At 39.5% G+C, this 12,500-nt stretch overlaps 2 non-coding genes across 2 annotated transcripts; both read left to right on the top strand.

Annotated features, from left to right (window-relative positions):
- Positions 1–8,421: 8,421 nt before the first annotated feature.
- LOC143262973 (small subunit ribosomal RNA) lies at positions 8,422–10,342 on the top strand. Its single transcript, XR_013036576.1, has one exon. It is a non-coding gene; the product is annotated as a small subunit ribosomal RNA (ribosomal RNA).
- Positions 10,343–11,673: 1,331 nt separating this feature from the next.
- On the top strand, positions 11,674–11,828 carry LOC143262967 (5.8S ribosomal RNA). Its single transcript, XR_013036570.1, has one exon. It is a non-coding gene; the product is annotated as a 5.8S ribosomal RNA (ribosomal RNA).
- The last annotated feature ends 672 nt before the right edge of the window (positions 11,829–12,500 follow it).

The raw sequence follows: 12,500 nt of genomic DNA, 5'->3' as shown, positions 1-12,500 counted from the left end.
CAATACGCCGCTGGAAAAAAAAGCAATACGCCGCTGGTACGAAGCAATACGCCGCTGGTAAAAAAGCAATACGCCGCTGGTACGAAGCAATACGCCGCTGGTACTTTGTAATAAGAATTACATTATAAGATAGAAAGCACTACGCCGCTGGACATAAAATCTCCATTATCCGAACGAAAGTAACACGCCGCTGGTACTTTATTTTATTATAATAATTTAATTATAAGACAGAAACCGCTGATACTTGGTTGTAAAATCTCCATTATCCGAACGAAAGTAACACGCCGCTGGTACTTTATTTTATTATAATAATTTAATTATAAGACAGAAACCGCTGGTACTTGGTTGTAAAATCTCCATTATCCGAACGAAAGCAATACGCCGTTGGTACTTGGTTATAAAATTTTCATTACAAGATAGAAAGCAATATGCCGCTGGTTATATTAATGTAATCTTATGGAAAGCATTACGCCGCTGGAACTTTGACCATTGCAATAATCGATCGGAAGCTATACACAGCAAGGAATACGAATATTATACCAAGAGATCGAAAACAATACGCTGTTCGGACGTTTTGACTAGCTGTCGCACAGTGCAGACGCGTCGACCCGTCGCTCCGCATTTCGAGCGCAATTTCAGTGGTTTTTCAGTTCAGAAAATTACAGAGAGTGTTTGGTTGTGTTGCAGGAGTCAAACTGAATGATTTGATGCATAAAGTTTAATTAAACTCCCATTAGTTTGCCGGGAAACATCGATTCTTCCGATCTAGAAAGAGACAGAGATAGACGATCCGCGTTATGTTAAATATTTCAAGGTTCCCGATTCCACAAAATTATAAAAAGTATACGGCTGTGTAGCAGGGATCAAAACGAGTAATTTCGTGTATAAAGTTTAATTAATATCCCATTAGTTTGCCGGGAAACATCGATTCTTCCGATCTAGAAAGAGACAGAGACAGTCGATCCGCGTTATGATAAATATTTCAAGGTTCCCGATTCCACAAAATTATAAAAAGTATACGGCTGTGTAGCAGGGATCAGAACGAGTAATTTCATGTATAAAGTTTAATTAAACTCCCAATAGTTTGCCGGGAAACATCGATTCTTCCGATCTAGAAAGAGACAGAGACAGTCGATCCGCGTTATGATAAATATTTCAAGGTTCCCGATTCCACAAAATTATAAAAAGTATACGGCTGTGTAGCGGGGATCAAAACGAGTAATTTCATGTAAAAAGTTTAATTAATCTCCCAATAGTTTGCCGGGAAACATCGATTCTTCCGATCTAGAAAGAGACAGAGACAGTCGATCCGCGTTATGATAAATATTTCGAGGTTCCCGATTCCACAAAATTATAAAAAGTATACGGCTGTGTAGCAGGGATCAGAACGAGTAATTTCATGTATAAAGTTTAATTAAACTCCCAATAGTTTGCCGGGAAACATCGATTCTTCCGATCTAGAAAGAGACAGAGACAGTCGATCCGCGTTATGATAAATATTTCAAGGTTCCCGATTCCACAAAATTATAAAAAGTATACGGCTGTGTAGCGGGGATCAGAACGAGTAATTTCATGTATAAAGTTTAATTAAACTCCCAATAGTTTGCCGGGAAACATCGATTCTTCCGATCTAGAAAGAGACAGAGACAGTCGATCCGCGTTATGATAAATATTTCAAGGTTCCCGATTCCACAAAATTATAAAAAGTATACGGCTGTGTAGCGGGGATCAAAACGAGTAATTTCATGTATAAAGTTTAATTAATCTCCCAATAGTTTGCCGGGAAACATCGATTCTTCCGATCTAGAAAGAGACAGAGACAGTCGATCCGCGTTATGATAAATATTTCGAGGTTCCCGATTCCACAAAATTATAAAAATTATACGGCTGTGTAGCGGGGATCAAAACGAGTAATTTCATGTATAAAGTTTAATTAATCTCCCAATAGTTTGCCGGGAAACATCGATTCTTCCGATCTAGAAAGAGACAGAGACAGTCGATCCGCGTTATGATAAATATTTCAAGGTTCCCGATTCCACAAAATTATAAAAAGTATACGGCTGTGTAGCAGGGATCAGAACGAGTAATTTCATGTATAAAGTTTAATTAAACTCCCAATAGTTTGCCGGGAAACATCGATTCTTCCGATCTAGAAAGAGACAGAGACAGTCGATCCGCGTTATGATAAATATTTCAAGGTTCCCGATCCCACAAAATTATAAAAAGTATACGGCTGTGTAGCGGGGATCAGAACGAGTAATTTCATGTATAAAGTTTAATTAAACTCCCAATAGTTTGCCGGGAAACATCGATTCTTCCGATCTAGAAAGAGACAGAGACAGTCGATCCGCGTTATGATAAATATTTCAAGGTTCCCGATTCCACAAAATTATAAAAAGTATACGGCTGTGTAGCGGGGATCAAAACGAGTAATTTCATGTATAAAGTTTAATTAATCTCCCAATAGTTTGCCGGGAAACATCGATTCTTCCGATCTAGAAAGAGACAGAGACAGTCGATCCGCGTTATGATAAATATTTCAAGGTTCCCGATTCCACAAAATTATAAAAAGTATACGGCTGTGTAGCAGGGATCAGAACGAGTAATTTCATGTATAAAGTTTAATTAAACTCCCAATAGTTTGCCGGGAAACATCGATTCTTCCGATCTAGAAAGAGACAGAGACAGTCGATCCGCGTTATGATAAATATTTCGAGGTTCCCGATTCCACAAAATTATAAAAAGTATACGGCTGTGTAGCGGGGATCAGAACGAGTAATTTCATGTATAAAGTTTAATTAAACTCCCAATAGTTTGCCGGGAAACATCGATTCTTCCGATCTAGAAAGAGACAGAGACAGTCGATCCGCGTTATGATAAATATTTCAAGGTTCCCGATTCCACAAAATTATAAAAAGTATACGGCTGTGTAGCGGGGATCAGAACGAGTAATTTCATGTATAAAGTTTAATTAAACTCCCAATAGTTTGCCGGGAAACATCGATTCTTCCGATCTAGAAAGAGACAGAGACAGTCGATCCGCGTTATGATAAATATTTCAAGGTTCCCGATTCCACAAAATTATAAAAAGTATACGGCTGTGTAGCGGGGATCAAAACGAGTAATTTCATGTATAAAGTTTAATTAATCTCCCAATAGTTTGCCGGGAAACATCGATTCTTCCGATCTAGAAAGAGACAGAGACAGTCGATCCGCGTTATGATAAATATTTCAAGGTTCCCGATTCCACAAAATTATAAAAAGTATACGGCTGTGTAGCAGGGATCAGAACGAGTAATTTCATGTATAAAGTTTAATTAAACTCCCAATAGTTTGCCGGGAAACATCGATTCTTCCGATCTAGAAAGAGACAGAGACAGTCGATCCGCGTTATGATAAATATTTCGAGGTTCCCGATTCCACAAAATTATAAAAAGTATACGGCTGTGTAGCGGGGATCAGAACGAGTAATTTCATGTATAAAGTTTAATTAAACTCCCAATAGTTTGCCGGGAAACATCGATTCTTCCGATCTAGAAAGAGACAGAGACAGTCGATCCGCGTTATGATAAATATTTCAAGGTTCCCGATTCCACAAAATTATAAAAAGTATACGGCTGTGTAGCGGGGATCAGAACGAGTAATTTCATGTATAAAGTTTAATTAAACTCCCAATAGTTTGCCGGGAAACATCGATAGTTCGATCGCGCGAGAGAGACAGAGAAACGAACAGACTTCTTTTCGATTTACGGCTAAAATAAATTTTTCTCATTTTATTCAATAACATATTCTTGCTTAGATAACTTTTTTACATAGGGATTAAGCATTTAGAACGATAGATTGTTTAAAATAAGGGCACTTTACTCTTGACATTTTACGGTTTTTTCAATTTTCTGAAGAATCCTATCATTAGATTTTTTTAAAAATACGATATTCTTGCTTAACTAACGTTTCTACATAGGGATTAAGCATTTAGAACGAAATCTAATGTCAGAAAATGGCACTTTACTCTTGACATTTTTCGGTTTTTTCAATTTTCTGGAAAATCCTATCATTAGATTTTTTTAAAAATACGATATTCTTGCTTAACTAACGTTTTTACATAGGGATTAAGCATTTAGAACGAAATCTAATGTAGGAAAATGGTACTTTACTCTTGATCGGTACGTTGGGACTTTGAAAATATTCGGGCGTACGCGACGCGCTCGGCGCTTCGAACAGCTCCGGTGTCCCCATTATTTTCGATTTACGGCTAAAATAAATTTTTCTAATTTTTTTCAATAACATATTCCTGCTTAAATAACTTTTTTACATAGGGATTAAGCATTTAGAACGATACATTGTTTAAAGTAAGGGCACTTTACTCTTGACATTTTACGGTTTTTTCAATTTTCTGAAGAATCCTATCATTAGATTTTTTTAAAAATACGATATTCTTGCTTAACTAACGTTTCTACATAGGGATTAAGCATTTAGAACGAAATCTAATGTCAGAAAATGGCACTTTACTCTTGACATTTTTCGGTTTTTTCAATTTTCTGGAAAATCCTATCATTAGATTTTTTTAAAAATACGATATTCTTGCTTAACTAACGTTTTTACATAGGGATTAAGCATTTAGAACGAAATCTAATGTAGGAAAATGGTACTTTACTCTTGATCGGTACGTTGGGACTTTGAAAATATTCGGGCGTTCCAATCGCTCGTCTGTTGCATCATAGCGCGTCTCGGCGCAATCGACCGATTCGCTCGATCCATTATTTTCGATTTACGGCTAAAATAAATTTTTCTAATTTTTTTCAATAACATATTCCTGCTTAAATAACTTTTTTACATAGGGATTAAGCATTTAGAACGATACATTGTTTAAAGTAAGGGCACTTTACTCTTGACATTTTACGGTTTTTTCAATTTTCTGAAAAATCCTATCATTAGATTTTTTTAAAAATACGATATTCTTGCTTAACTAACGTTTCTACATAGGGATTAAGCATTTAGAACGAAATCTAATGTCAGAAAATGGCACTTTACTCTTGACATTTTTCGGTTTTTTCAATTTTCTGGAAAATCCTATCATTAGATTTTTTTAAAAATACGATATTCTTGCTTAACTAACGTTTCTACATAGGGATTAAGCATTTAGAACGAAATCTAATGTAGGAAAATGGTACTTTACTCTTGATCGGTACGTTGGGACTTTGAAAATATTCGGGCGTTCCAATCGCTCGTCTGTTGCATCATAGCGCGTCTCGGCGCAATCGAGCGATTCGCTCGACCCATTATTTTCGATTTACGGCTAAAATAAATTTTTCTCATTTTATTCAATAACATATTCTTGCTTAGATAACTTTTTTACATAGGGATTAAGCATTTAGAACGATAGATTGTTTAAAATAAGGGCACTTTACTCTTGACATTTTACGGTTTTTTCAATTTTCTGAAAAATCCTATCATTAGATTTTTTTAAAAATACGATATTCTTGCTTATCTAACGTTTCTACATAGGGATTAAGCATTTAGAACGAAATCTAATGTCAGAAAATGGCACTTTACTCTTGACATTTTTCGGTTTTTTCAATTTTCTGGAAAATCCTATCATTAGATTTTTTTAAAAATACGATATTCTTGCTTAACTAACGTTTCTACATAGGGATTAAGCATTTAGAACGAAATCTAATGTAGGAAAATGGTACTTTACTCTTGATCGGTACGTTGGGACTTTGAAAATATTCGGGCGTTCCAATCGCTCGTCTGTTGCATCATCGCGCGTCTCGGCGCAATCGAGCGATTCGCTCGATCCATTATTTTCGATTTACGGCTAAAATAAATTTTTCTAATTTTTTTCAATAACATATTCCTGCTTAAATAACTTTTTTACATAGGGATTAAGCATTTAGAACGATACATTGTTTAAAGTAAGGGCACTTTACTCTTGACATTTTACGGTTTTTTCAATTTTCTGAAAAATCCTATCATTAGATTTTTTTAAAAATACGATATTCTTGCTTAACTAACGTTTCTACATAGGGATTAAGCATTTAGAACGAAATCTAATGTCAGAAAATGGCACTTTACTCTTGACATTTTTCGGTTTTTTCATTTTTCTGGAAAATCCTATCATTAGATTTTTTTAAAAATACGATATTCTTGCTTAACTAACGTTTTTACATAGGGATTAAGCATTTAGAACGAAATCTAATGTAGGAAAATGGTACTTTACTCTTGATCGGTACGTTGGGACTTTGAAAATATTCGGGCGTTCCAATCGCTCGTCTGTTGCATCATAGCGCGTCTCGGCGCAATCGACCGATTCGCTCGATCCATTATTTTCGATTTACGGCTAAAATAAATTTTTCTAATTTTTTTCAATAACATATTCCTGCTTAAATAACTTTTTTACATAGGGATTAAGCATTTAGAACGATACATTGTTTAAAGTAAGGGCACTTTACTCTTGACATTTTACGGTTTTTTCAATTTTCTGAAGAATCCTATCATTAGATTTTTTTAAAAATACGATATTCTTGCTTAACTAACGTTTCTACATAGGGATTAAGCATTTAGAACGAAATCTAATGTCAGAAAATGGCACTTTACTCTTGACATTTTTCGGTTTTTTCAATTTTCTGGAAAATCCTATCATTAGATTTTTTTAAAAATACGATATTCTTGCTTAACTAACGTTTTTACATAGGGATTAAGCATTTAGAACGAAATCTAATGTAGGAAAATGGTACTTTACTCTTGATCGGTACGTTGGGACTTTGAAAATATTCGGGCGTACGCGGCGCGTCTCGGCGCTTCGAACAGCTCCGGTGTCCCCATTATTTTCGATTTACGGCTAAAATAAATTTTTCTAATTTTTTTCAATTACATATTCTTGCTTAGATAACTTTTTTACATAGGGATTAAGCATTTAGAACGACATATTGTTTAAAATAATGGTACTTTACTCTTGTGATTTTTCGGTTTTTTTTGATTATTTTGAAAAATAAATTTTTGTAATTTTTTTAAATACGATATTCGTGATCAGTGAACGATTTCACATATGGATTAAGCATTTAGAATCGTGCGGAAGCGTTATTAAAAAAGTTTACTCGATGCGATGGGACTTTGAAAAGTTTGTGAAAATTTTCATATTGGGAAAAAATGTGTAATTTTTTGTCTAGTTTACGGTAATGTAATTTATTTTAATGTTTACTATAAATTTTTTTTTCGTTCGTTCACGCGCTATGTTACAACAGCACGGCCGGGCGGTCTGTTGCCGCGGCGGTTTACACTCATAAGCGCGCGTGCTATTCGGCCGGCGGCGCCGGCGTCCTTGCCGGCCGTTCGGTATCTATAAGAGATACACGGTCCGTGCGAGGCGGACGGAGCAGAGCGGGTTTTGGGCCAATTCTACGATCTCGGTCGAGAAGCTGTCTCAGAGCTCCTTCGGGGCTTCGGTCCTGACTGTTTCGTGCCGTTTACGTTACGGACTTTTCTCCACACAGCGTGGCCACGGGTCGGTGTCTTTGACCGAATGGCCCATATGTGGCAAGCCCTACGGGGTTGGTTACCCGTATGCACTTTGTATGTATACTCGTACTCACTGAGCAATCGACTCTTCTGTCCGAGCGATGGAAAAATTTTTTAAAATGCATCTGTAAGATTTGGAAGCAAATCGTACCAATTGAAAACTGTGGCTAAAATGAATAGCCCAGTGGAGAGAGAAAACTATCAAAAAACTGATTTTTTAAATCAAGAGGTGTCAGAAATCGAAATGCCTAGCGCGAGCGGAAGAACACGCTTTCTCGCCAGTCCAGCATGTGTCCTGTCCGTTCTTCCTCGGCTTGCCGATTTTGCCCAGATCAGAGGTTTCGTGCTTCCGGCGGTCAGAAGATCAGCGTGAGCGTACGCGCTTCCACGACTATGGCATCACCCATGTACTTTTTCCTTTGAATATATTTGAGTACATAAAAAATATTAAAACATATAGAGAGAACTGTGTCTTGGATCTTAAAAATTTGTCAATAGCGATGATATATTATTACTTAACTTGAAGTATTTGTACGTTTTAGCTGGGACGTACATTTATCTTACAAGATGTTAATAGCGAGACTCTTGAAGATAAAATTATCTTGTGATTTTATGAAGGCAAAGATAGAAACGTACGAAGCTGGCGTACGTAGAAAAATGTGATTTTATGATAGAACAAAAATATAATACGTACGTTTTTGGGCGTACGGTAAAATATCTGTATGGTAGAAAAATGAAAGAAATTGAGCGTTAAAGAAGATATGTTACAAGCGCGGAATGTGGCAAAACTTGTACATATTTGAAAGAGAAAAGTGGTGTGTCGACCTGACATATATATATGAAACAGGCGACGATGGAAAAGGATTTAAATTTTGTCCATTTTATATATACATATTGTATAGTTCCCTGGTTGATCCTGCCAGTAGTCATATGCTTGTCTCAAAGATTAAGCCATGCATGTCTCAGTACATGCCGTATTAAGGTGAAACCGCGAATGGCTCATTAAATCAGTTATGGTTTCTTAGATCGTACTAAAATTTACTTGGATAACTGTGGTAATTCTAGAGCTAATACATGCAAAACAGAGTTCCGACCAGAGATGGTAGGAACGCTTTTATTAGATCAAAACCAATCGGTGGCGGGTGTTTACACTCGTCCATCGTTTGCTTTGGTGACTCTGAATAACTTTGTGCTGATCGCATGGTCTTATAGCACCGGCGACGCATCTTTCAAATGTCTGCCTTATCAACTGTCGATGGTAGGTTCTGCGCCTACCATGGTTGTAACGGGTAACGGGGAATCAGGGTTCGATTCCGGAGAGGGAGCCTGAGAAACGGCTACCACATCCAAGGAAGGCAGCAGGCGCGCAAATTACCCACTCCCGGCACGGGGAGGTAGTGACGAAAAATAACGATACGGGACTCATCCGAGGCCCCGTAATCGGAATGAGTACACTTTAAATCCTTTAACGAGGATCCATTGGAGGGCAAGTCTGGTGCCAGCAGCCGCGGTAATTCCAGCTCCAATAGCGTATATTAAAGTTGTTGCGGTTAAAAAGCTCGTAGTTGAATCTGTGTGTCACAGTGTCGGTTCATCGCTCGCGGTGTTTAACTGGCATTATGTGGTACGTCCTACCGGTGGGCTTTGCTCTTCACGGGGCGGTCCAACTAATATCCCATCGCGGTGCTCTTCACTGAGTGTCGAGGTGGGCCGGTACGTTTACTTTGAACAAATTAGAGTGCTCAAAGCAGGCTACCTTCGCCTGAATACTGTGTGCATGGAATAATGGAATAGGACCTCGGTTCTATTTTGTTGGTTTTCGGAACCCCGAGGTAATGATTAATAGGGACAGATGGGGGCATTCGTATTGCGACGTTAGAGGTGAAATTCTTGGATCGTCGCAAGACGGACAGAAGCGAAAGCATTTGCCAAAAATGTTTTCATTAATCAAGAACGAAAGTTAGAGGTTCGAAGGCGATCAGATACCGCCCTAGTTCTAACCATAAACGATGCCAGCTAGCGATCCGCCGAAGTTCCTACGATGACTCGGCGGGCAGCTTCCGGGAAACCAAAGCTTTTGGGTTCCGGGGGAAGTATGGTTGCAAAGCTGAAACTTAAAGGAATTGACGGAAGGGCACCACCAGGAGTGGAGCCTGCGGCTTAATTTGACTCAACACGGGAAACCTCACCAGGCCCGGACACCGGAAGGATTGACAGATTGATAGCTCTTTCTTGATTCGGTGGGTGGTGGTGCATGGCCGTTCTTAGTTGGTGGAGCGATTTGTCTGGTTAATTCCGATAACGAACGAGACTCTAGCCTGCTAAATAGACGTAATTATGGTATCTCGAAGGCTCTCGGCTTCTGCCGGTGGGGTTTTTACTACCAACGTACAAACAAATCTTCTTAGAGGGACAGGCGGCTTCTAGCCGCACGAGATTGAGCAATAACAGGTCTGTGATGCCCTTAGATGTTCTGGGCCGCACGCGCGCTACACTGAAGGAATCAGCGTGTGTTCCCTGGCCGAAAGGCCCGGGTAACCCGCTGAACCTCCTTCGTGCTAGGGATTGGGGCTTGCAATTATTCCCCATGAACGAGGAATTCCCAGTAAGCGCGAGTCATAAGCTCGCGTTGATTACGTCCCTGCCCTTTGTACACACCGCCCGTCGCTACTACCGATTGAATGATTTAGTGAGGTCTTCGGACTGGTGCGCGGCAATGTTTCGGCATTGCCGATGATGCCGGGAAGATGACCAAACTTGATTATTTAGAGGAAGTAAAAGTCGTAACAAGGTTTCCGTAGGTGAACCTGCGGAAGGATCATTACAATGTTCCAATATATCTCAAAGAGAGAGGAGAGGAGGAGAGAAAATGAATTCGATTAGTTTGTGGATAAGAATTCATATAAAAAAAAAAGATATTGTTGAGCCCGCCAGATCATTCGTGCGTGATTTACACGGCCAGACGTGTGTACTACACGTATTAGGCCTTTGATCTGCGTTGCGTAGGCCACAACAAATCTTTCAAAGAGAGAGAGATATATGTGTTGTTGGGGTTTGTGATTATGAAGGTGCCCCAACGCACAAAAATATATAAAAATGTACAAAGTTGGGATGTGGTGTGGTGGAGAAGAGTTGGGCCCGACCAGATCATTCGTGCGTGATTTACACGGCAGACGTGTGTACTACACGTATTAGGCCTTTGATCTGCGTTGCGTAGGCCATCTTCCTTCCAAGACACACACGTGTTGGGGTTTGTGTGATTTTATGATAGTGCCCCAACACGGAAAAATAAGCGTACGAGAAGAGTTGGGCCCGACCAGATCATTCGTGCGTGATTTATACACGGCCAGACGCGTATTATATTACACGTATTAGGCCTTTGATCTGCGTTGCGTAGGCCATCTTCTCGATAGAGAGAAAGCCAATGTATTCTTTTTTCTTTCTTTACACACACACACACACACAGTTGTAGTAGGACAGGGAGGGATGCGAGCGTGCTAATCACGCTTCCTCAAGTCTTCGCTGTGGTGTAAAAAAAAAAAGAAAAAAAGGAATCGTTGGGAAAGTCCAAAGGACGAAAATATCGGGCAGTCTGAAGATAACTTAATGCTCGTTTACATTGGTATCAAGAGAGACCGGCTTGTGTAGCTCGTTTCAATGCTGTGTCGTTGTCATTGACACCCTACTCTGTTGCGCGCTAGTGGCAGCATGAGCGTGGGACGTATATATATATGACACCCAGCTAGAGCCGGCCGTGAGTCCGTCCGGTGTAAATAACGACGAAAGGAGAGAGAAACTTTTCGAATCCAGTATCGGGTTGATAATTGTCCAGTTTGAATATCCATATCCCCGTCGTTTTTGGAGGTGATATACTCTCTGTGTTTCTTCGATAGAAGGCTTTTCAATGTTCTATTCGCTCCGACCGTCGAACTTGCAAGAAAACAGTGGTTTTGGATTTGCTCGTACATATATATATGGTTTCGACGGAAATATCTCGTTCTTTAAGGGACAATTATGTCGTTGTACGACGACTCCCGAATCTCCTTCGCGCGCTGGTTGGAGCTCTTCGGGTATCGGCTTGTTCCGAAATATAACACAAAAATGTGGTGGATAGCAAATACACATTATATATATGAGAGAATAAAAGGGAAAAATTACCCTGAACGGTGGATCACTTGGCTCGTGGGTCGATGAAGAACGCAGCTAATTGCGCGTCAACGTGTGAACTGCAGGACACATGAACATCGACATTTCGAACGCACATTGCGGTCCACGGATACAATTCCTGGACCACGCCTGGCTGAGGGTCGTTTACGTACTTATAAACTGCTTGCGTTGATGGCACTTGTTGCCTATATACGTACGAGCGAATGATGGGCGCTTCGTCGGCGTTTGTCGCGGTCCTATGAATATTGAGAAATTTTACGTACGTCTAACAGTCTTCGAGAGAGATGGAAATCGTGTTCGAACTAGCGTGAGTGTGGAAGGCGGTGTCGTGTGTCGTATATGTTTTATATACGTCCGCCCGTCTGAAACACCGCTTCGAAGCGGTGACAAAATCTTTTTCGGGACGATTCGTATCCGTAGAACTATCGAGATTTCACTGGTACATTTTCAACGCGCTCCCGACGTCGCCTGAAATGAAACGAGATGGGTTTAACCCACGAAAGCGTACTACACGAGTCTGTCCTATGTGAAGACTGTGTACAGAGATCGAACGAACGCATGAAAGAAATTGAACGAAAGAACACATAACCCGCAAAAATATAGAGTAGAATTGTGACCGTTGCTTCGAATTTGAATTTATATGTATATATATATATCATAGCCCCAGGGAGTGGAACCTATGAGTGTGGAAGGATGTCTCTTACCGTTATGTTGCCAGAGGAAAAAAAGTCTCTCTCTTCGTACGACACATTTGTGTACGAATTGTATCGATGGCTATATAGATCCGATGTTGCACATATTCTGAGTAAAGAACA

The sequence above is a fragment of the Megalopta genalis genome, unplaced genomic scaffold (assembly GCF_051020955.1).
Source record: "Megalopta genalis isolate 19385.01 unplaced genomic scaffold, iyMegGena1_principal scaffold0260, whole genome shotgun sequence".
Classification (NCBI taxonomy): Eukaryota; Metazoa; Arthropoda; class Insecta; order Hymenoptera; family Halictidae; genus Megalopta; species Megalopta genalis.
Note: the sequence above shows the minus strand (reverse complement) of the source record. Positions and strands in the feature narration are given on the sequence as shown.